Source organism: Cygnus atratus, chromosome 5, assembly GCF_013377495.2.
Source record: "Cygnus atratus isolate AKBS03 ecotype Queensland, Australia chromosome 5, CAtr_DNAZoo_HiC_assembly, whole genome shotgun sequence".
NCBI lineage: Eukaryota > Metazoa > Chordata > Aves > Anseriformes > Anatidae > Cygnus > Cygnus atratus.
In genome coordinates this window covers 16,298,688-16,322,140 of record NC_066366.1, presented here as the reverse complement: position 1 = coordinate 16,322,140, position 23,453 = coordinate 16,298,688, and the positions used below count along the sequence as shown (strand labels likewise).

The window sequence follows — 23,453 nt, the reverse complement described above, 5'->3', positions numbered from 1 at the left end:
TTCATAGCAGGAATCCATAGGAGACGAGACAGCTGCTGAAAGACAAAGATATACACTCCAGTTCTTTTTTCAATCTGTTTTTCTTCTGCTACGAATTCGAATCAGGATATGAATTAGAATAACAATTATTAGGACAGCTCGGCACTTCTAAGGGAATATTTACTGTGAAATAAGCCACCTCAGTTTTATTGACTGAAGTGGAGATAAGCTAGTTAATGATGAATTAGCCCACTGCATATTCAGAGTTATAGCTCCTTTATGCTTGTCCTTGACTCTGTTGTTGTTTCACCGTTACGTTGGTGACCTGCTGGACCTCCCTGCACCTCAGCTTACCCTCCAGTAAAGCAAATGTAACGCTGCCCGCAGCTGTGCTGTTAGGGTGCAGAAGTGTGTTTGCAGGCCACTATGGAAACACGGAATTTTTATTGCCCTTTTACTACAGCTTTGATGAAGCTTTCTCACCTGAAGGGCACTGGGGAAACGAGGAGACAGGCAGAGCGTGCTCCAGGGGGAATGAGGGAGGCCCTGATGCAATAACTCAATTGGGCCTATCCAGCACTGAAACAAACTCATGGCTAAGCCCGAAGGCTTCTGTCACTTTGTACCCACAGACAGGCTCCTGAGCATGGGAATCATACGCAGCTGCTTCAGAACAGAAACCTAGAAGGAAGCCTCAGGGCTCGGCGGCCTACTCGCGATCTTGGGCTGGTGGCAGTAGACCAGGCACCTGTTTCGGTAGCCCTCACACAGACCAGAGCTACCTGCACACTGTTTTCCAGTGAAAGCAAACACTGTCCACTGCCATATTTGAGGTCATTGCAGAGCAACCCTTCATGATTCTAGCTGTATAATAAACCCCAGCATGATTTTTCAAGCTCCCCTACCTCCCAGCAGTCTCCTATGGAGCAGATCAGTCTGTAGTGCATCTTCCTCATTTCAAGCACAGATGTGGTCTCTGCAAACTTCTATCTAAATCCTTTCATGCCCCCCACCTTTTGCCTTGAGAGGGAGAACAGACTGTAAAGACTTGTATGGAAAATACTACGGCATCATTACATACTGTTGAGAATTTCTGATGTTTCATAAGGACAATTTTTCCCTGTTTTATGGCCTTCTGCCTCAACCTACACCCCCGGATTTGACTTCTACGTAGCATTTATTGTACAAAGTAAATACTAGGACTCGCATTTGTTGCTTATGCTAAAGATCATCACCATGGGAAGGTCAGCTGGGTAAACTACTGTGTGCGTGTGCAGGTGCCATTACTTTGCAGAGTTGCCTTTGTACACATAACTTACTCTAAGTGCTTTCTCCCAAAGCAAAGTCTTAGACGTAATAAAGAAAAGCTAGTGCAAACCTTAATGTATTTCTTCTTAACTGCACTTAGTAATGAGCCATCCTACATTTGCTGTTTCAAGATGCTAGATTCCAGTTACCACAATAAAACCCAGAAAACATAGGAACTGTTGTTACCACAATAAAAACCAGAAAACGTAGGAACTGTTACAGTGGTAATAATACAAAGGCATTTTCCACAGAACAGGCACCTAACCGTCACCTATACACTGACATTTTAAAACACAGTCCTTATAAAAAGTACATAAATGACCTGACCCTCAGGTTTACCACACTAGTCTTAGAGAAGTCTGACCTTGCTGCATCTGATTCTTAAGCTGACATTGTGCAGTTCTTTATGGGGTCAATGGGAACTGCAGTAAGGACACAGACCATCAGTTTATTGGACTTGCTCTGGGCATTGTAGCAAGGCATCTCAAATGAAAATCAAGGCAAAGTCCCGGAGCACTCTTAGTCCAGAGTCACCACAAGCTTTATTCCTGGATTTTTATTTTGTTATACCACTCAGCTTAAGAGAGCTAAAACAGCATAAAACTGAACTGACCAACAATGCAGCATTTTGCTGTCTGCTCAATTAGTTGACTTAGCTGCCAGTGGAAAATCTTCTAAACATTTTCCTCTCACATTTTACCCCTGACTTAATAAACCATGGTGTTTTTATTGTCAGGTTCTTGGACAAATTTCATCAAAAAGCAGGGTGCATTAATCCAATGTACTAAAATCCTATTTTCTTATAATTACACTTCCCAAATGGTGCCTTTACAGAGAGAAAACAAAGAGGAAGCTAAGGTAGCCTAGTAAGTTAAACCCCACTTGTGGCTAAGCAGAATAATGAAAATGAAACACATTATTAGAAAAACATATTATTAAAAATGCCACCTAAATTTGCAACAAGCTCATATCAAACTACACACTGTCACTCTTATTCACAATGAGGATCACCAGGTTTCACTTCAAGACACTATCCAAAATGCACCCAGTATTATATATGGAAAAGCAAATAAAATACAATTTTCTAGAAAGGAAACAAATACTGAAAAATAAGATAGACATCATTGGCCTAATGATACCAGTCCCTCACATACGCACGTGTGTGTGCACACGCAGAATGTTTCGTGACCCACTGACCACTGTGATTGCTTTCGCCTTGCAAAGTTCTTCACTTTTCCTTTTTCTACATCCAAAGGGAAAGCCCAGCCTGTCATTCTGAGAGCATATGCTGAGGACAGAGAACCACCATGTTTGGCCCCAGGTGCCGGACGCATAAACGCCTCAATACAGAAAAATGAGGTTAGTCCCCAAATACGCCTTCCTGACATTTTTCAGTTAAAAAAAAAAAATAAATAAATAAATTCCATTTTATGATCTAGGAGTTAAAATAGGCTCCCTGAACAGGTATAGAAAGGTGGAGCTTTCACAAAACAAGGGTTCTTTTTGCAAGGTATATATGTAAGAGATGCACTGAATCTTCCCTGCTCACAAAATGGAAACAGGTTTTGCTGAATACAACAAACCATCATTAAAATACCACATTATAAAAGCAAGTGGCTGATAGCTTTATTTTGGTCAGAACAAAAGAAGAACCTTATTCTGTGGTTGCACAGTGGGAACCAGGCACAGGACTGGATCTGTTGTAAGCTTTAATATACTAAATGCAATTCTTCTCATAAAACATTAGCTATTTAAATTAAGATATAAGAACAAGCAGTAATCAGAAAGGTCTTCCCTTATGAAATAGGCTGCTCTGTAAGACAGGAACTGTTTGGTTTTGTTTTGTTTTGTTTTGTTTTTTTTATCTGTGGCTGAAATGGATAGAAGGAAAAAATCTTAAGGTTTAGCAAGGAGGCTAAGGCTAAGGCTCTAAAAAAACTTTCCTAATGATGCAGACGGTGACACTCAAGCATGCAGCAGAGGCTAGGGGATGCCCTTCACTGAGCCTGTTGTTTAACCAAAAACCTGTCATAAGTGAGACCCAAACCACTGACCCATCTCAGATGAAGGATGGAAAACCTCCCAGGCTCCTTGCAGCATTACTTCCTTTGAGACTCTAAGGGCTGTCTTACAGCAGTGTTTTGGTGTTCACTAACATGGAATGAGCATTAACACAAACAAACAGCAAAGAGCTTTGGCTGCTTGATTGCCTTTAATCTCTTCCTAATTATCAGCCTGCCTCAGACAGTGCATGTGCTTTACAGTTTGTGCGGGGCTGGGGCGACACGCTGCTCTCCTTGAACCACATCTGACAAGCTACATCTCCAGCAGTGATATCAGGGCTGACTGGGATGTAAAGCTCCCTATCACTTTCCAGATATCAAGGAATTTTTATGTCAGTGGTGTTCATTAGTGGGAAGGTTCCCACTGACATGTCTAAGTGCACATTTGATTAATAACATGATGCTCTTTAATCATTAAAAATAACCTAGAATTCCTGTTTCCTGCAGCAACCCCAAGCACCATCACACCCCATTTAGGGCAGAGGTATAGAAATTCGTATTTTACACATCCCAGAACAGGGCTGGTATTTATGCTTTTTCGCACCGTGACTCCATGTTGTCTTAAGCCCTGGTGTCTATTTGTAGTCCTTGTACTTATTCACAGATAAAAGCATGGTGGTTTATTTTTAGTGAACTTTTTTTCCAAAGAGTTTTATTTTAAAGCCTGACTAACCTTTGCTGCACCATGGACTAGGCTGATCTCTTGATAAATCTTAGCTTACATTGGTGGTGAGCTGCAAGAAGACACCGACTGCGTTTTCAATTAATCCTCTTTTACATCCTACCTTAGGAGAGGGTAAGGGAGGCACATAAAAAGCCAGACAGCATGCAATGCTTCCCGAGGACTCTAGTGCAGCCTGGAAATCTGGGGGAGCCACAAGCATTTAGTTGTCCCTTGTTTCTTCCCACAGTATTTTTAGTGGCTCTGCAACACGTGGATTTATCTGCTCTGCCTGCAATTATTCACTGCATCTCAGAGACAGGAAAAACATACATCACGTTTGCTTACTCAGATTTTCTTACTTTTATCTCTTTCTCTCCAACTAGGCTGTTGGGGAAAAAAATAGTGCTGAGAGAGAAATATATGTCAGTTTATGGAATGGTGCATTTTTAGAGGCTTCTTCTCTGTTTTTGGCTTTCCAGCTCCCACAAATGAGTGTCCCATCCCTTGTATGCGGTAATACGGTTATTGCAGGTGCTGTGGAGGAGCTGGCATAAAGGTAAGGGCCTCCTGGCCGTCGTGCAATGAAAAGGTGGGATTTCTCCAGTGTTAGGGAGGTCCCAAAGGCCGAAATCCCTCCTCCAAACACCACCACAGTGGCTACATGGCTATGGGGAAAGCCATTTCACACTCAGAAGAATTGTGAGGACAAATAGCAGACTCGCTGTGTGCTGAAGTGCCAGCCAAGACATTGGGTTACCCCTGGCTGGGCAGCAAATACATTTCCCTAATCTGTGCTGGAGCAATAGACACTTGGAAAATGTGGGAGCTCCGACAGGCACCTCCCAACGTCACCAAGTCTCAGGCCCAGACCAGTCTGATTTTCTTCAGCAAGAAAGAAAATCTTGGCTTTGGCTCCCTGACATGCTCTGCTCTGCAGACAGTACGAACACAACTCTTATTTTTCCAAGTAACCTTGCAGGGACTGCTTATGAGCAAGCATTGCAACATCAGCCTTGAAATCTTCTGCCCCTAGCTTTGATAATGCTCCTTTCCTTTCCATTTTGGGGAGGGAAGGAAGGCGTACAAGCGCAAGAAACCACAAGAAACCCGCTTTTTGGTGAAATGACACCTAGATGTACCATTCATTTGAGATGTTTATTGAATTCCTGGGCAGTGGAATGCCTTGTAAATGCAAGCAAATGTCTCTAGAAATATTTGAATAAATCTTATAAATGAGGCTCCAGCTGTAACATTTTGCCCTTTTTCGGGCATGAATCTGAGACCTTATATCCCCTGGCCAACAGCCCTGAGACCTCTGCAGGAGAAATCAGCCGAGAGGGGGCAGGGCCCAGCACCACTGACCACAGAGATGACCAGGCTGCCTGCAGGATGGAGGAAAAGATGCAGATGTCAGGCAAGGGTGGAAAACAGCAAAAAGCAGCATTGCTTCTGCTACAATCAGAACTCCTGGGGTTTGTGGTAATTCTCTATTTTTATCTCGGTCAAGAAGTGATGACTGTGTCCAAATCAGTACACTGAGCACATCAGAGACCTGGGCCTTTCCCATTCAACAGCACACAGTTGCATTAGCCAGCCTCCAGGAGGTCTATTACATCCCACCCTTGGGGGATGAATGGTAATCAACAGAGCAAGCAAAAAAATACGTATTATTCCCAAGCCACGAGGATTTTCCTCAAGGTTTACTGCTTTTTATTTTTTATTTTTCCTTTTTTTTTTTTTGTTCCCATCTGATTCGTAATGCTTCCGTTTTCAGTCACAAGGAAGAGGGAGTTGCCTTGAATATTCCTGATTCATGATTCTACCCAAGGTTACTGAATAGCTAAACTATCTGCCAAGCATAATCCCCCTGCTAACATTATAGCCCCGTGCACTCCCCGCAGGCCCAGCCTCTTCATCCCTGCTGTCTGGATGTTTTCAGTGGATTCCATTTCAGGATCACTCCTTGGCTGTAGTACATAGACCATTCCCTACCACTGACTGCACTCTGCACAGGGAAGGAATATTTCCTTTCCTGCTAAAAGGCGGCTTTTGGACTGTGGTGCAGATCGCACAGTGATGAAGACGGGAGACAAGCACGTCTAGAAAGAACCTGGTGGAAGTTCTCAAAACCAGAGCACAACAGGATCCCCCTGTAGAAAAAGGAGGACTGAGTGTTTTTTACTTCCATTAGTGCCTTTGGACGTCTCTCCTCTCCAAGAAAGCTCTAAACCAGGTATCTAGTAGGTCATCTGGTCACTCCCCAGATACAGCAGGCTGTGTGCCTGGTGATAAACTGGAGTGATTTGTCCAGTCTGCTCATTAAAGTTTTAAGGAATTTATCTTCCGTTACTTCCCCTGAGAATCTATGCAGTAGCCTAATGAATCTTGCCATTAATGCATAAATACATGTATACATTTGGATTTTTTTTTCAGTAAATTCAAGCTCATTTTTCCCTTGTTTATTTTCATCTGAATATTCCTAATTATATCTCACGAGGACCAAGCAAATTAATTTCCTTCTTTTCTTGATGATACCAACAGTTAACTCAACCAGCAGCAGTGCACCTCAGCTCAGAGCCCAGAAGAAGAATGTCCTCACACAAACACATGCAACTTCTGTACAATTTCACCCAAAATCACTGCTTCTCCTTCCCATGGCAATAAAAGTAAAGGCTGGCCCTGCTTTTCCGTCTGATTACAGTGGCCTAGTACAGAAAACTTTCTTCTAACAAAAACCTGATAAAAAGCAAGAATCTGTGCTTTGAACTTCAAGTTTCCCCAAGAAGCCTGCTGTGCTGCCACTCATTTGAGGTCAGTTTGGCCCGACCTGCTCCCAGCTTCTCTGCCTGATTGAAGTCCACCATCCCTTCTGAAATGGGATCACACATTTACTTCTACAAAGCTGCAGTGAAGCATGATCTGAGCTGGAACAGCTGGTAAAAAAAAAAAAAAAACTAATTTTAAAGAAAAAAAAAAAAAGCTGCCTACTCTTCATTTTATTGCTTTTCCCAGAAATGATCAATGCACCTGCCAGGTGTCTCAGCAAAGCAAGGCATCTTACAGCTCTGATTTCCTGGTTTTATGTTTTTTTCCCAAGGACTCATTAAGGGCCTGTGATGGACAGCCAGGCAGATGCAGCTCGTGCCTGCTTGGCTAATGAGGTTATAGTATCTGCCCTAGACCATCAGCTTTGTATTTTAAACCCTGCACACAAAACCTGCCTTTGGCCTCAATACTGCATATCAAAGCCTAGCTGGAGTGTGAAGAGAGGAGGAGAAGAGCAGTGGAAAAATCAGCATTAATAAAGATAACTACAATTATCAGCATGCAGTAACACCTGAGTACACCAGCCACGCCAGTAGGGAGAGTTGGGGTTGAAAGGAGGAGCCCCCCACTGACTCTGATGGAGCAGCACAGCACCACAGCAAGCTCCAAATTCCCAAGTCCCTATTCCCAATGAATGAAGGTGGAGCTACACACAGCACTACTCCAGTTACCGATTTTTGAAAGAAAAGACTGTCTCCGGCCAGAAACAGCAGCCCAGTGAAAGACTCACATACCTCCCTTTCCAGAGCTAACACGAACACTTGCCTAGCTGGGACAGCCCAGCTGGGAGACACATTACTTCGAGGTGGGAGAATTTATGACGTGACTGATACCCACTCGGTTATCTAGTTATTTCAGCAAATGAGTGTAGGATCACATTTCTCCAGTATTTTTGAGAATAACTACGTCTACCAGATTTCCTCTGTAGCGTATTTGTTAAGAAAACTAATTGTACATTCATGAGAAATGTGATAAGGAGGATCATATTTTAGGTAGTTTTAAAGCAGTATTGTAAGATCCTACAAGAGCAGTTACTCAGAACCCTTTCAAAAAGTAAACAAGCTGTTAACCAGTTTTGTAAGCTTGAAGGAGTTGTCTGACCCTTACCAGAATATCTGCCATCTTCGGCAATATTAACACACAGAAGTACACATTGCTCTTGATATTAATGTTGGACAAGGGTCTGCCCTCAAGTCATGCCACCAGCATGTTTCATTTCCATGCGAACTGCCCTCTTATCCTCATGACGTTTTTCATACTACACCCTAGGAAGAACTTCCAGGAAATTTTGCAAAAGAAAATGTTTGAAATATGTTTTGGGGGAGGATCTGAGCAAGGAAATCTTTTACTAAAATTCTTAACAAAAAGAGCAGAACCAGAACTTCACAGCTCATCAATTTAGCTATAATTTTCTTAGAAAATTAAACACTCCACTCTTTCCTTAAGTATGCATTAGTTGGAAAAAAGTTTGTTGATTACTGAATGTGTAAAAAACCTTAAAATCTTCTGCAATATTTTTACAACCATGCTATTTCTGTATAGAAAAGCAGTACGAAAAAGATAGCAAGCAACATACACATTCTTTTCCTCAGTTTTGATTTTTATAGCTACCACCCAGATTCTAATTTAAAATAGTAAAATATTAAATGTCAGGAGGCCTTTTCTATATAAAATTTATAACAACTGAGTTTGGGATTCCAATTTTGAAGCTCAGAGGAAAAGATTCCCCTTTAAACACAACCTACTCTGCCTGTCAGCTAATGGTTAAATGAACTGCTAGAGCTGCTTAAAGCTTGAGAGTAGATGACAAAGCTCCAGGAAAAATATATAAAGAAAAGAAAAAAAAATCTTCTGGCTTACATATTGCACTGTGAACTCCCAGTGCTACAGAAGTCCTGCAGTATTTTCATAATAAAACATGATACCATGGTGCACAGCCATAAGGAATAGGATTTTCAATTTTCTGCTGCTGAAAAGCATTAATAATTTACTCCTGAATGACAGCATTAGGTTGCCATAGCAATGACTAAGATCTCTATTCATAAAAACATACTTGGGCTTCTTTGAACATGAACGGTGCGTGTCTTGACAAAGGGTAGATGTGTCTACATGAAAGGTGATGGCTGCCCCATAAAACGCAGTCTGTGACTGACTGAACGATGTATTGTCCCTATAAATTTCAGGCAAGTGGAAGGTCAAACCTCTGCTGATGCAAATTGACAGACCCACACTGAAGTCTGCAGAGTGATGACCAGCGAGCACAAGCAGAAAATATAGCTCACTGTCTGCAAGGTCTCCTGGCTGAGGGGAAGTCACAATAAATATTCTTCATTTCCATGTTATTTCTCACTGCACTGGGGAATAGTTGGCCACACTATAACGGGATCTGTTTGCCCACCAGTTGTGTGTGTCCATGCACACACACAGCTGCCCTCCACGGCATTGCATCGGCCCTGGTCTGTGCCCTCTGGCCACGAAAGTCCGCATCACATTTCTGCACAGTTCCTTCAGGTCCAAGTAAGTCCGGAGGAGTGGTGTCGGATACATGGATTGTTTTGTGCTGCTGCCCATGACTTCAGAAGGAGGGTCTTGGAGCTTGGGCTGTTTTTTACCAGCATGAAGCTGTGATTATTATTAGCAACACATAATTCACCGCTGCGTGAGCTGCACACATGTATGCAGCCTTGCTTGCTTAGCAGGGCCACTCCTGCATGATGGATGTAGCAACAGCACTGTGTAATACCACAAGGAGTTTTATTTTGGGAGAGGCAGAGCGAGTTTTACGTAGTGGAGGGTGTTGGTGTTGCAGGATGCCCAGGGGAGGGGAGCTGGGCTCACCTCTGGACCCCGTCCAGCCCATCTCGGCTGTGACCAGAGGCGCAACCGCTAACGGCAGCCCTGTGATGGATGTGGAGCAAGTGATTTCGGTTCCTAGGGAGCAGGCCCACAAACCACGAACACATTACTTGTGGTAGACTCAGCAGGGAGAAGCCAGAGGATAAATTGCCTGCTGGGACTGGATTCACTCCCTGCAAGAGACAGGATGAGATTTTTCAAATACACACAGATGTGTGGGTGAGTGTTGGGAGGCCTCTGCAAGGCCGTACTGAGGCAGCGCTGAGGCCTTCCTACCCACGGACAAATACCAACTGAAATCTTTTCTTCTTGGCTGCTCGTTCAGCTCCCTTCATCAGCACGGAGTTCACTCTGACCTAGAGCAGGCAAAGAGCATGCTAATGTGAAGTAAAACCATCACGTAATTATGGTTTAGATTAAAAACAAAGGAAAAGAAAAATAATTTCAGAGAAACTGCATATGACTAAGCTCCGAAAGGCAAACAAAGAGGGAAAGAGATGCTCGGTATGCACATATTTGGGATAAGCTGTGAGCAAGGTGGCAGTGAGAAGAGGCTAACAGGTGACAAAGTTCATTCATATTCTTTGATGTCATGCTGGAATAGGAGTGTCCATATTAACAGCACTGTAAGAATTGTATTAAGAACTGTATCTAATTCTCTACAAAGGATTTTATTTCCCTAGAGAAAGGGTGCTGTTGGAGGGCTGGTCGTTCAGTTCAGGTTCTTGCCTGGAGACCTGGTGGAGCTCAGATCCCAGCCCTACAATAACTGTGCTCTTCCTGCTTAACCAGGGTAAGTGACTTTGGGGTCAGCCTGCAGCCTGGTTGATGCACCACGGCATTGACTTCCCATGCCCAAATGGCACACAGCATGCAGAAACAAACTCCCTCTGCTCGGGCTGACCAGCAGGGTTAGCATGATCCCAAACACAGCCAACAGACAAGGTGCGCTAGCTCACTGCTACTGCGGGCACACAGCTCCCCTCGACCAGAGCTGCCTTGCATCCCTCCAGCCCAGAGCACGCCAGCAACATCTACATCTTGAGCCAAGCCATATAAAAAGGCAGTGACGACATTACAGTTCTCCTAAATCCATTTCCAACCAAGCCCAGCTCTTTCTGTAGCTCAAGCATCCACCTGCATGTCCCCCATCTGAGTTTTTCCAGTACATTACTCCAAAGCCAGCTACAGCAGCATTAAGCAAATGCTCAGGGAGGAGCAGAGATGGATCTTTTTCTACTTCTTTAAAAAATGTTATTAGCTGGGTTTGATGATATGAACTGCCACTCCCTTTCTCTTCCGCTTTGGGGAGCCCCAGAAGAAAATCACAGCTGTAATGTTAAAAGTATGTCATGATGTGTATTACAAAGCAGATCTGAGTGTTGTGAATTCTATTTTTTTAACACAGCACATCTTTGCTGTCCATCCGCTAGCAGAATTGAATTCCAGATTTGTATTTTTCTATGGCAGGAAAAAATGTGACTCCACGACTGCTGCTTGGAAATGGCATTGTCAGTGTATTCTTAAACAGAGTTTCATTAGCCTATTTACGGCATTTCATAAAACTTACCATCTGTGAGCACTTCCCTGACAGGCTCATTAGGGAAGTGTCTACTTGGCTTGCTTAGGTTTTCCCAAGCCATCTTTATTTAGTGCTAATTACACCCTCCCATGCAGCCCTGTTGCGTCCTTGCAGCGACTTATTACGGGGTGGCAGCACTCGCTGCCAACAAAAGGCCTTGAGATGGGAGAACCGGGAATTTGTCTGCCCTTCACACCAGTGTTTGTGAGCTCTGCCTGCTGTTGTGTCCATGCCATCGCATGCCACTTGTGTCCACGAGTATCCCACAGCCGGTGGGAAGCAGCTCCAGGCCCCCGTCCTGCTCCACTCACACCCACAGCGCGAGGTTACACCACAGAGGGAACAAGGCAAAGCCTGCAACAAGCAAAGGCCTGTTGCTCTGACACAGCCAAATTACATTTCTAAGATAAGTAACCATGAGTCAAATTTGTTTTGTGCATAAAATCCAGCGGTTTTATTAGCTGCCAGGCTCAAACTTGCAGAGTGCCTGGTGTGCTAGCGACTGGTAGTCAGAAAGGAGCAGAGGCAAAGTCAAATCTTCAACCCCATCTCCTGACTCGGCCAGGTGGTCGGGCTCACGGTGTGGCCACAGAAAAGGAAGCTTGCAAAACATGTGGTAGATGGAAAGAGGATGTGACTTTTAGGACAGCAAAACCTTTCCAACTCTGGGAACCTACTGTGGTACAGGCAAAGGTACAAATATACGCCGTGCTGCCTATTCTACGCTTTCAAAGTAGAGGCAGGTACCCCACGTTTGCTTTGGGGCAAGTCTACCTGCAGGAGGAATGAGCAGAGTAGCTAGCACACTGCCAATTAGCCAGATAGCTTGCTTCACAGAAGGCAGGCCCATACATTTCCAGACCAAGTGTGAGCATGTTTGTGAGTAGCTGCAAAGGACTCCCAAAGAAAGACTTTCAGATCAACAGAAAATCCAGCGAAGCACCAGAATGAATGCATGAGGCATATCACGTATTCTATGGAAGTCCGCACTCGGGCAAAGACCAGCACACTCCACTGACAGTACTGTCAGCCACAGAGGTAACAATTGCACTGAAAAAAGACTAAGCCTGAGATAAAAATTTCCTTTATTTTAACTGAGGAGAAACAATTGTCAGAATATGGGCAAATAGACAGGACAGTTTGTACTGACAAACCCAAGCAAGCTATGCATAGTTGGCCAGGAAAGCTGCAATTAAAGCTGTACCACCTTCCTCACATTCTTTTGTAATTAACTTGTATTCATTCTTGCAATGAGTAAGCATTAAAAAAGTGACAAATGGGCAAAATACCTACCTTTCACCTATTAAAACAAGTATTTGTACAGCACTGTGAAAATTCTACAGTGCCCATCTTTCCCCCGCTTCCTTTACAACAAAAAAAAATCAGATCATGAATGAGTCCCAACAGCTATCAAGTCTGACTCTAGTTCACCTGAATAACCATTGCCACTGGACTGAAGAAAAAATGTGGTGAGAAAATCTGAGATTATTTCCACTGTTTATCAACAGTCCAAACAGAATAGAGTGAGTAGGCAGAATTGTTAAATCCTACTTTGGTCTGTTCAAAAAACTGATAGTGAAAAATTGTCAGCTTTAAGGTACACTAGAATGCATGTGAGATTAATGCATGTGAGATTTCTGTACAGACAAACCTGTGGGACACTGCATATGAACACTGACACTCACAAGAATGTGGCTCTCTGCACTCACAGATGCTGAGAAGATGAACCTTCACAAGAGAGACTGCTTCCTGAGCCTGCCAGGGACTGTCAAAGAGCAGAGCATACAGGGTCTCCAGCATGAGCTTCATCCACACTGGCACTGAAGAAGGTGGAGAAAATTTCCACTTGGGATGTGGATCAGTGAATAAAAAAAATAAAAAATAAAAAAAGCACTTAACAGAAGTGTTACTTAGGTGAATGTCACTAGGGGCAAATACTAAGTAGACCGTGAAGCGTTAACTTCTAATTTTTCATTTTCCCACATGAAAACACCTAATGTATGATTCCATTGACCTGGAAGGATGCGTTTTAAACAAAACTTACACATTGCTCTAAGATCTTCATATAGCACATAGACTCGTGCATTGATCTGAAAGCCATTGGAACATATTTCAGTGGTGTCACTGATATGGAATCTAGATAGAAATGCAAAGCAGTAACTGCTGTGACCAGTGTGGAACAATGAGACCAAGGGGCCTCTCTCCCTGCTGGGGAGGTCATTGGTCATGGTCCTCGGCTGAGCTGTGGGTTGATTTTTTTGATGTGGATTTTTTATGTGAAATCAGAATCAGTATTACCCAACAAAACAGCCAACTTAACTTACCACAATTGCTTTTACAGTGGGCATTTACGGTAATTTTTCTAATTATCCACAGACTAACCAAATGATACCTGTGCCATCTCTGCTTTAGATTTTTTTTGCAGTAAATCAAATGGGGCAATTTAAAATTATGCCACATTTGTCAGTTATGTCCGAGAGACAGATGGCAACTTGACCACTTGGACATACGAGTGACTGCACGTTAGCATGTATTTTTTATAGTGTGTGTCCATACATAAAAATGTCTTCCCTGACTCATCAGATGTGTGAACGTATTCTTTAAACTAGGAACACTCTCAACTCAACAATTGTTTATGGATGATGTCAAGAAAATGCACTATTCCATTCTTCTTTTGTGTTTTGTCATGAAAAAAAAATGGACTACCAGGATGTTATCTTGCTTACCTAATTGCTTATTCAACCGATAGACTAATTTTTTTTCTTTCTCCTGCTATTCTGTCTTGCTAGGCAGAATCTGAAGTTATGTCAAGAGAGAAAACGCATGAGAAAGAACCATGAGAAACATGACACATTACACCCAAAAGTGTTAAAGAGACCACGGGCTTCAGACAGGTTGTGACTTTCCATTTCCTGAGTATTCTTTTGTAGTAGTCCATAAAACAAACAGTGAGTGGCAGGCTTGTGAATGGTGATATGCTGGTCATCTGCCAAGAAGGATCTTTCCATTCCGGCCTTCGGTGCACAGCTGGCACTAGTCTATTTCCTGTCACTGGGCAATGTCCTATATCTCCTTCAGGTATGCATTTGCTGGTGCCTAAAAGCCTAATTTTACAAATCAGCAACTGTTAATAAATGCATCAGTTCCACAACAGTGCCAGAAACAGAAGTTCTGAGAAACGTGGTCTGACTCTAAAAATAAATAAGTTGTTGTCAGGTTTTCAGATATTTTAAGCTTCATGGAAAAAATAAAAATAAAAATGAGAGAAAGCAAAAGTGGAACCTAAGCTTTCTCAAGCAATTCAATAAATCTGAAAACAACCTGATATTTTCTTTTTGCAAGAACAAGGAAGCCACTGCAGGTCCACACAAAGTAAATTCAGCCCCTCATCTGGCCTCCCTCTGCTCTGGTCAGTCAGCAAAGGGACAAGCAACATCACCTGGGATGAAAAGTGTAGAAAACAGAGAGTTTTATGTTACCTGACTGGCTACTGAGACAGGACAACTCAGTTCTGTCTACAGTCACAGATCCTGTGTGAAAGCAAGCATACCTTACACCTCGGTTCTCCATCTATAAAGACCAGAACACATTAATTCCAAGCTGTCTCTGATTCCTCTGTTTAGACAAGAAGATAAATTAGGAGACATTTATCTTTCAGTACATATTTTAGCCCCAAAAGGCGCCTCTTAGGCATTCTGGTATCACAGGATTACTAATGCACGGCTTGGAAAAACAACACCTCCTTGTGGCCACTCTCGATATGCCACGGGTGAGAAGGGAGGTTGCCAAAACTATCGTTTTTCTTGAGTATAAATAGCAGGGAAACTGGGTGGAAGTTAAAATCCTCCTTCCCTCTCCTTTCTCTGCCCCTTCGAAATAATGAAGAAACAGTATATGACAGCTACTGTGATTTCCTTATGGTGTCTAAAATTATGGAAATACTTCACTTGGAGGATGATACATCGTCACTGCTGACCCCAGGGTAATTGCAAAGCATGAACACGTAGGTACAAGATGGGAATTAATTTGTCCCCCTCCTTTTCGGTTCTCAGCCTCGAGGCTGAGTCTGACCTCCTGACTTTGTTGCTCTTGTAGCTCCCGTTTGCTGTGCCTGTCCAATTCACGTCCCATTCTGACTGGTCCCTGTCATCGGCTCCTGACCAGCTTTCAAACGATGACTTTCTATATTCGGTCACATACTGTCATTACACCAATTTGTCTAGGAGTCTATGAATGAACCGGTTTCATGCACAGGATGAATAGCATGATATAGAGCTGTGTGCTTTGGAAAATCAGTTGTACACATCAAAGCATATGAAATCTGGATCAAGTGCTCCAGACACAGGGGAAAATCTCACTGATGTAATATTATTGTTCTTCATGTTTTTATTGTTATGGGCTACATATGCTGGCTCCACAAGACGTTTTGGGGCAGCCTGAAGCTCAAAATGCATAGGAATAAAGATCTTGGCATTCAAGCCTTTCTATGACTACATCCTAACCATTCCCTTATGACAGGAAAATGCATTCTTTTCTCCTGATTTAGACAGCACATCCAGATTAACTAACCCCGCTGTTGTTCTAATTAGAAGCGTTTCTCTGTAGGCTGATGAATAGGCTAACACCTACAAACCGAGTTGGTTTCAGACTCCACCTTACTCCTACTCTCACTGAGATGTCAAAGCGTGGTTAACTGGTTAAACGTGGTTAAAAATCAGAGACAGGATGGTGGCTCTTTTTATATAGAAAAAGGTTGCAGAGCACGAGGGGGCCCTGGCAGGAGCCAGCAAGCTGTCGGAGGCCGGCAGCTCCCGAAGGGATGCGACACGGGCCCCTGACGGGAGGGCAGCGGGCGGGTCCCCGGGGAGCTCCAGCACCGGGTCCGGGGCACAGCGCCCGCCGCAGAGCCTCGCCCGGCCCCGCCGGCCGCCAGCGCTGCCCTCGGCCGCCCCCTGTCGGGCCGCGGCGATGCGGCCTCCGGGACACCCGGCACGGCCGCTGGGCCGCTGGGGCCGGCCCCTCAGCCCCCGGGCTGCAAGCTCAGCCCCCGAGGGCCGCGGCGAGCCCTGCGGCACGGGAGGGTGCCGGCCGAGGCGTCCTAGTGTCGGTCAGGAGCCCGGAGGGGGAATGCCTCCGGCCGCCTTCCGCCGTGGGGCAGTGCCACCCGCCCGCCTTACATCCCCTAAAATGGCGGGCGAGGAATTCGGACTTGTTTTTCGCTTCCTGTCCTAGATAGCTGTGATATAAATAGCAGCCAGGTGTTAATTAGGTCCCATATGCACGCCTGGGTGCGAGTGCCATGTGTTTTATCCACGTGCACTTGTAGAGACAAACCTTTTCTCAGTTGCTATAGGAAGAGCAGTTCTTACACGGATAAGGGGCCAGATGCTTAATTAAAAAGACCGCTTTCTGCCTCAAGGGAAGTATACTACGACTGCAGTAAACTCGGAAGGCTGTGCTTCTGCCACTGGAAGGGACCTGGAGCCCTCAGCACTCTTGCCATGACCTGGCAGAGGACACCACACCTGTGGCAGACCATGGGCCATGCTTGGCCTCAGCCTGTGCTCCACGTGCTGCTCAGGGGCAGCTCACGTACCCCAGCATCTCCACAGGCCACAGCAGTGTCTTGGTGTCATGGCTGCAGCAGTGGCAGCACTGCCTGCGCGCACGTTGGCCTCTCAGTACAAGGACACCGAGGCCATGGAGCACGCCCTGAGAAGAGCTACGAAGCCTGGAACACAAGTCCTGTGAGGAGCAGCTGAGGGAACTGGGGTTGTTTAGTCTGGAGAAGAAGAGGCTCAGGAGAGACCTTATTGCTCTCTACAACTACCTGAAAGGAAGAGGTGGGGAGCTGGGGGTCGGCTTCTTCTCGCAGGTAACTAGCTATAGGACTAGAAGAAATGGCCTCAAGTTGCGCCAGGGGAGGTTCAGGTTGGAAATTAGGAGACATTTCTTCTCAGAAAGAGCAGTCAGGCATTGGAACGGGTTGCCCAGGGAAGTGGTGGCATCACTGTCCCTGGGGATGTTCAAGGAAAGGTTGGACCTGGTGCTTAGGGACATGGTTTAGTGGGCAAGATTGCTAGTAGGGTGATGGTTGGACCAGATGATCCTGAAGATCTTTTCCAACCTTAATGATTCAGTGTTTATATTCTATGATTCTATGTGTGCACCCAGCAGGTCACAGGAGGCCACCAGGAACTTGCCCAGCACGGAGCACTTACCTGAGGAGTCTCAGTAACCAGCTGAGGGCAAACCTACACTAGCAGTTTAGTCTGAACCAGGATGAGCTTCTGGAGTGAATTTCCTGATGGTGCCCACCTACTGCACTGTGGCTCGCATCGCAGAACTGTGCTGGGGCAGATGCACTGAATTGGGTTTGGGTGCAGTTACACCAGGAAATGCACTCCAGTAGCACACCAGCGGCACTCCACACACTCCACTCCAACTGTTCCTGTTGGGCTCAACTATTTATTCACGTAGGCAATCTCATGAAAGCTCAGGGACATGGAAGTAGTGTACAGAGTATGGGATGGTGTGCCAGCAGTATATGGCATCATGGCCACATCCAAGAACTGAGATATGAAGGCACTGCATGGAGACAGCTGTATGCTGTTTATTTGCAGTATACAGAAATGCAGAATAGGTATGTTTGGAAAGGAGCTCTGGAGACCCTCCAATACACTCCTATATTCCCAGATAAATGTTACATATGTGCTGGCATTTTTATCGATTAAGGAAGCCACAGTCCTAGATGGCTGGTAGTGAATAATCACAAGAGCTGGCCGTAATTTTCATACTCTTGAGGACAGAATGTCGACCTTTCTTCCTTGGACTAAGAAGCCTGTTGAGAAACAGGCTTTCAGGCTCTGTATGGACCTGACCTGGGGCAGGAAAGGTAACCATGTCTTCCTCCGTGCTAGCCCAGGATATCCATACTAACTCTCTGCTGCACTCAAGCTAATTAGCCTGGCTAAGAGGCAGTCATTAGCCTGGATACAGTGCTGGGCTAATGCAGTTACACCACCTTCAGTATCAAAACCGTTCCCTGATAGTGTTGCTCCTCCAGGTTGGAAAGATGTACCTAAGGCAACAGTCAACATCTCTAGGAGGGTGCTGCATGAGACCCATTTGCCCAAAGATCCCCCCACGGGAGTAGGAATGAACAAGTTCACGTGTAGCATGAGCCAGACACCCCCTTCCAACGGTGGGTAGTGCGTCAGAAGCTAAGCCGTGCGCATGACTTGTTTACCTGTGATCTCTGTTGCAGTCCCCGTGAGAGAGCAAATCTCCAAGATCCAAAGTAAATTACAGGAGAAACATGCAATGAGCGGTTGGAAAGGCAAACACCAGGGGTTCCTGCCTCGGGGGAAACAAAGTCCACGGGCCTGGAAGCCACATGGTACGTCTTGAGGAGGCCACAGGTAAATCAGAGGTGCAGTCACTCACAGGTTTGAAGCACAGCTTTTTCAGCAGGGCTAAGAGAGACTAACCTGCTTCACACAGAAATGTGAACTAGCTGGTGACGTACTTATCGCTCCCCTTAGACCTGCTTACTGGTCTTCCCTGGGGTAGATGTACAGATGTAAGAAGAAAAAGATCGATTCCTGGATGGAGCTCCAGGACCCTGACTTCGGTAACGAAAGCTGCATCCTGCCCACCCAGCAGAGACAAGCAGGTCAAAGCAGGCAGCCCCTATGCTGGTTACCTGCATTACGGCTACCAGCATCAACAACCAACACCACAAACCCGCAGCTGTGAAAATCAGCACCGCAAAGTACACTAACAGTTTTTGCGACTGACGCATTAAAGGTTCAAAACGTCCTGGCAATTTTGGAAGCAAAACCAGTGAACCAGCTGAAGCCAGAATCAGATATGCCTTTGTATGCTGCCAGAGAAAAAGAAACCTTTTACTCCAAACTAAACAGAATAGTACTGAAGTACAGAGACCTGGCAAAACTTCTCCTCAACTGGCTGTCTTCACAGAGAACTTAGGTGAAACTTCAGTGGCTACTGACCAGGACAGACAAATATTATTAAAAAGACAAAACAGAAGCCATGAAGGACTAGAAATACAAGAATGACAACAGAAATGGTTGAAAGTATAGGAATTAGTCCAAATTCTAATGGTAAAAGAGAAAGTCAAAAGTTGCTGTGAAAATGTGTGCAAGAGGTAGAATCAAAGCACATCAATATGACAGAAACAGCAGCAAAGTCTGTTAAATAAAAACGTTGCAGAAAGGAGACTATCTGAAATGGAGTGATGAAGCATAAAATAAACACACAACTCTATACATATATAAATTCAAATGCCTAAAGTAGTAAACCACTGTTTTACTCGTGTTGAAAAAATAGTAAGAAAGGGTACAGAGCAGAAAGCAGCCTGGAAAAATTACTGATTTTTGACATAGTGGTTATGTTTTAAAAAATATATATATCAAGGAAAAGATCAGTTGCAGTCACACTTAACAGCATATGTTTTGAGTTTGTCAGTGAAAGTTTAAAAAAAAAAAAACACACACAAAGAGGGCAAATATTGTTTTGCTCAACCTCAAATGCTTCCTTAATACACAGTGTTGTGTTTTCCTTTGTACTGGAGTCTCCCATCTTCATTTTAGTCTTCCTTTTTTTATTCCATGTTTTTCCAATTGAAAAATAGGTGTGAAATAGAAATTTTGAAAGCTCAAACGTTTCAAAAGCTGAAACTGAGCATTTATATTTGAAAAGTAAAAATTAAACACTTTTAATTTTTAAATTCCCTCTCCACCTTCTCTTCTTTAAAACACTACAATGAATTTGATTTCTCGGGTATTTCAGTGAACCTGAACTACTGCATTTTTGCGAATTTCACGCTGTTCTCCTAAGGACGCCTGTAATTAGCCTGTAATTAGCAGGAGTGTTTCTTAATGCTTTTATGCTTTGGTTCTTTTTTTGACCTTCCTTTTAAGGGTCCCCAATTTGGAATTGCTTAATACAAGATCAAATATGTTCTATATAAAAATTTTAAAATATGATCTTTGAACCTAGTCTGTTATCTTTCCCAAGCACTGAGACATATACTGCAGCTAATTGTCTTAAAGCTTTAAGTACACTGAGAGGCTTTGAAATTAATATAGAAGTAGGATTAAATATATAAAAGCACACTCATTTTTATTGCTCTCATGCCTGTGGAAACAGCATTTTAACTTAAAGGGCTGGAGGCTAAAAGTGTCAGATATTGTACTGACTTGGCAAAAGCGGAGTTTTCATTAGCAGATGGACAATAGCAGAGATGATGGATTTGACAGACCCATCCAGTGTTTTCAAGAACTCATATACTTAATTGTTCTAAATAGCAGGTATTGCAACACATCAGGCTGGGGAAGGGAATTAAATCTCACGGAAAATGAGAAGGCATTAAATGAGAAGGCACCAAAGATGAAGGTGCACTTGCTAGCACTGCGCCTTCTCTCTGCGCTCCTCCCATACAGAGCCTCAGCGTTCGCACCGCCGCGTGTGCCGGGAAGGACCCAGCACATGCCCCATGGGCCCGGACCTGCACCTTCCACGAAGCATGGGGGTCTCACACAGAAGGTCGATGCTCTTCGCAAGATGCCCTCGACTGACAGCCCAGGGCTCCTGTCCACCTTCTGACAGGGGGGCAGCCTGCAGACTGGGAAGGGCTCCTGCACAACTTGACCGGCTGCACCCTAAGTGACGCCACCCTACCCTACCCAAAAGGCTTTACCCAGAGCTTTCTTCAAATTGTTGCATCGGCTAAAAACAACCGTCGTTTGGAGACCCACAGGCTTGGCCCTCATGCATACACACCACAGTAACCTGACCTGAGCAATGTGGTAAATCCTGGCAGGTTCACACCTGAACACATTTAAGGCCCCATGGAAAGATTATCAATGCATAGGGCACGGTGGTTTAAAAGCTGTATTTGCACTTTTGAAGGAACAGCGTTTGCTCCTACTGCCTATGCACTTATTTTGTCCATGCCTCCCTCACCTCTTACAAAAGCACTTGTTTTGCTGATCGGCTTTATATTCTCACTTCCTCCTGCTTGGTACAGCTAAGGAAGTTGTTGAAACTTGAATGCCTGTGCATGCCAGAAGAAGAAACAAAAGCAGTACAAGCTATTTTAAGTCTTCTAAAAATGTCCTTTATTATCTATGTCATGAGATATAAGCTATAAAATACAGTATTTCACAACTTAAGCCAAGGAATAGATGATTCATAGATCAAAACTAGATCTATCAATGTCAAATTGGGAAAGCAGGCACTGAAAAATCTGAGGTCTCCAATGTGATCTTAAAATTTCCGATTGTCAGGAATACTGAGGTGGCTATTTCCAGTAATGGCACTACACAAAATATCAGACTTTCCAGGTGAGCTTTCCCTACCTACTGAATGTAGGCATTCAGTGACTGCTGGTCAAGGTCAGTACTGGAAGGAACGGATATCTATGCAAGTGGAGAAGAACAGAGATTTTATGACAGTAGTTTTTAACTGAAAAAATCTGACCCTTTAAATATTGTTCACAAATTTAATTATCAGTATTCTTGGTTAGGACAGACTGTAGATCAAGGGGAAATGCCAAGATCAATAAGAAAATTAAACGCAGTAACTTGTTAGTATAGAAATACAGAACTGCTTCATCAGGTGAATTCTTAGGGTGTTGTACATAAACATCTTAGCGTATGTTCATTGGGAGGAGGTGTGTACGTATTTATTCATTTCTTGGAACACTACGGTAAGCCAAGACTGTTGAAAACTTTATCCATTTTTTTAAGGAACAGATATCTATACAGCCTTTGTATATCTAATCCAATTCCCTAATCTGCTTTTTTTTTCAAAAAGTTTAGAATGAATAAGCACTATAGACTTCTTAAAATTCATTTTAATATTTGTGCCTTTACATAAGTGTCTGGGTTCCTACAAAAACTGAGTTAATGTCTAGATGATGACTTCTTTTTGAAAGTATAGCTCAAGGCCAAACTGAAGGTTGGGGTCATGAGAACTATCATGTCATCAGATTAATTTTAAGGAACGTGCGTTATCTTCTACAGAGCCTCATTCTATTTCATCGAAATCGATGAGAGATTTGCAATCGGCAACAGTGAAACGAGGTCAGAGCCACAGCTGGTATGTCTAATTGATAGGCTACATCCACTCCATCTGTCCCACAAAATGTCCGAGCAAGTATAGGGTAAAACATCTCCATCCTGAGTTGGTACTGTTCAAAATCTGCATAAAAATAACAGTGAGAGCACTTGGAGGATTTCGTCCTCTGAAGTATCTAAACATTTGTGCCAGCACATTTCACCAAGTTTCCATTTAGAGGAGTTTTGTGGGTAAATTACAGAGTAAAAATTCAGATGACAAGAAATCTGTGGGTGTGCTTGTGTACACATTGTGGCAGATCCTGAAAACCCACTCTATGTAGGTGCCTAAAGCCTATCATGAAATGCAAAGCTAGTTTTTCTGACTCACTAAGGTGTGTTTCATTGTCTCCAGGCTAGGTGTATAATATATGTTGGCAATCTCCCTTTTGGGCTTTGTCTTGACGATGCAGCGAATGGCTTTAGGGCTTCTACTCCAAGATCCAAAACCACTACAGCCACATGACTAAAACACTAATCCAGCGTAATAAATTCATTCTTAAGGATCAAATTTGTTCAAAAAATGTTGACAGGTTAACTGGCATCCACAGGGCTTGATGCTGGGCAAGGTACTTACTATTTATGCCTCCCATGTTAACTTTATCTTGAATTGACTAACAATCATCTTTCCACAGCTAGTGAAAAACCTTTGTAAGTTTCATGCAATATACTATGGCTAATTTTAGAGAACTCAAATCACGTGCCCCTCCCTGATGTGGACCAAATTCATGTTGCTTTGTGATCAGGTAGCGCAGACAGACTCTATTTCTGCCTGCGGAACTGTAGCTTCAGAGGCAGTGAAACCTGGGATGAAGAGAGAGCATCTGTAGAAGAATGTAGGAGTAGTCGGGCTGGGAGAGGAAGAAAAGCCCACAGCTGGGCTGCTGTTTTGTCTGTTAACTGAGGTAACGATAAAGGCAAACAAAGACAGGGATCTCCGTAGCTGACATGCAGCACATTTGCACCTCCAGGCAGAATGGGAGCTCTGCCCCCATGCCAATCCATATAACGTAAACACCACTTGTATTAAG

General features: G+C 43.9%; 1 protein-coding gene and 1 long non-coding RNA gene across 5 annotated transcripts in view; both read right to left on the bottom strand.

Annotated features, from left to right (window-relative positions):
- Positions 1-23,453, bottom strand: part of SLC1A2 (solute carrier family 1 member 2) — a 94,348-nt gene that overhangs the window by 65,682 nt on the left and 5,213 nt on the right. The gene's annotated exons all lie outside the window — the stretch shown is intronic.
- On the bottom strand, positions 12,296-14,892 carry LOC118250825 (uncharacterized). The gene is made up of 3 exons (XR_004779567.1): positions 14,829-14,892; positions 14,600-14,717; positions 12,296-14,469 (listed from the first exon to the last, which is right to left on the bottom strand). It is a non-coding gene; the product is annotated as an uncharacterized LOC118250825 (long non-coding RNA).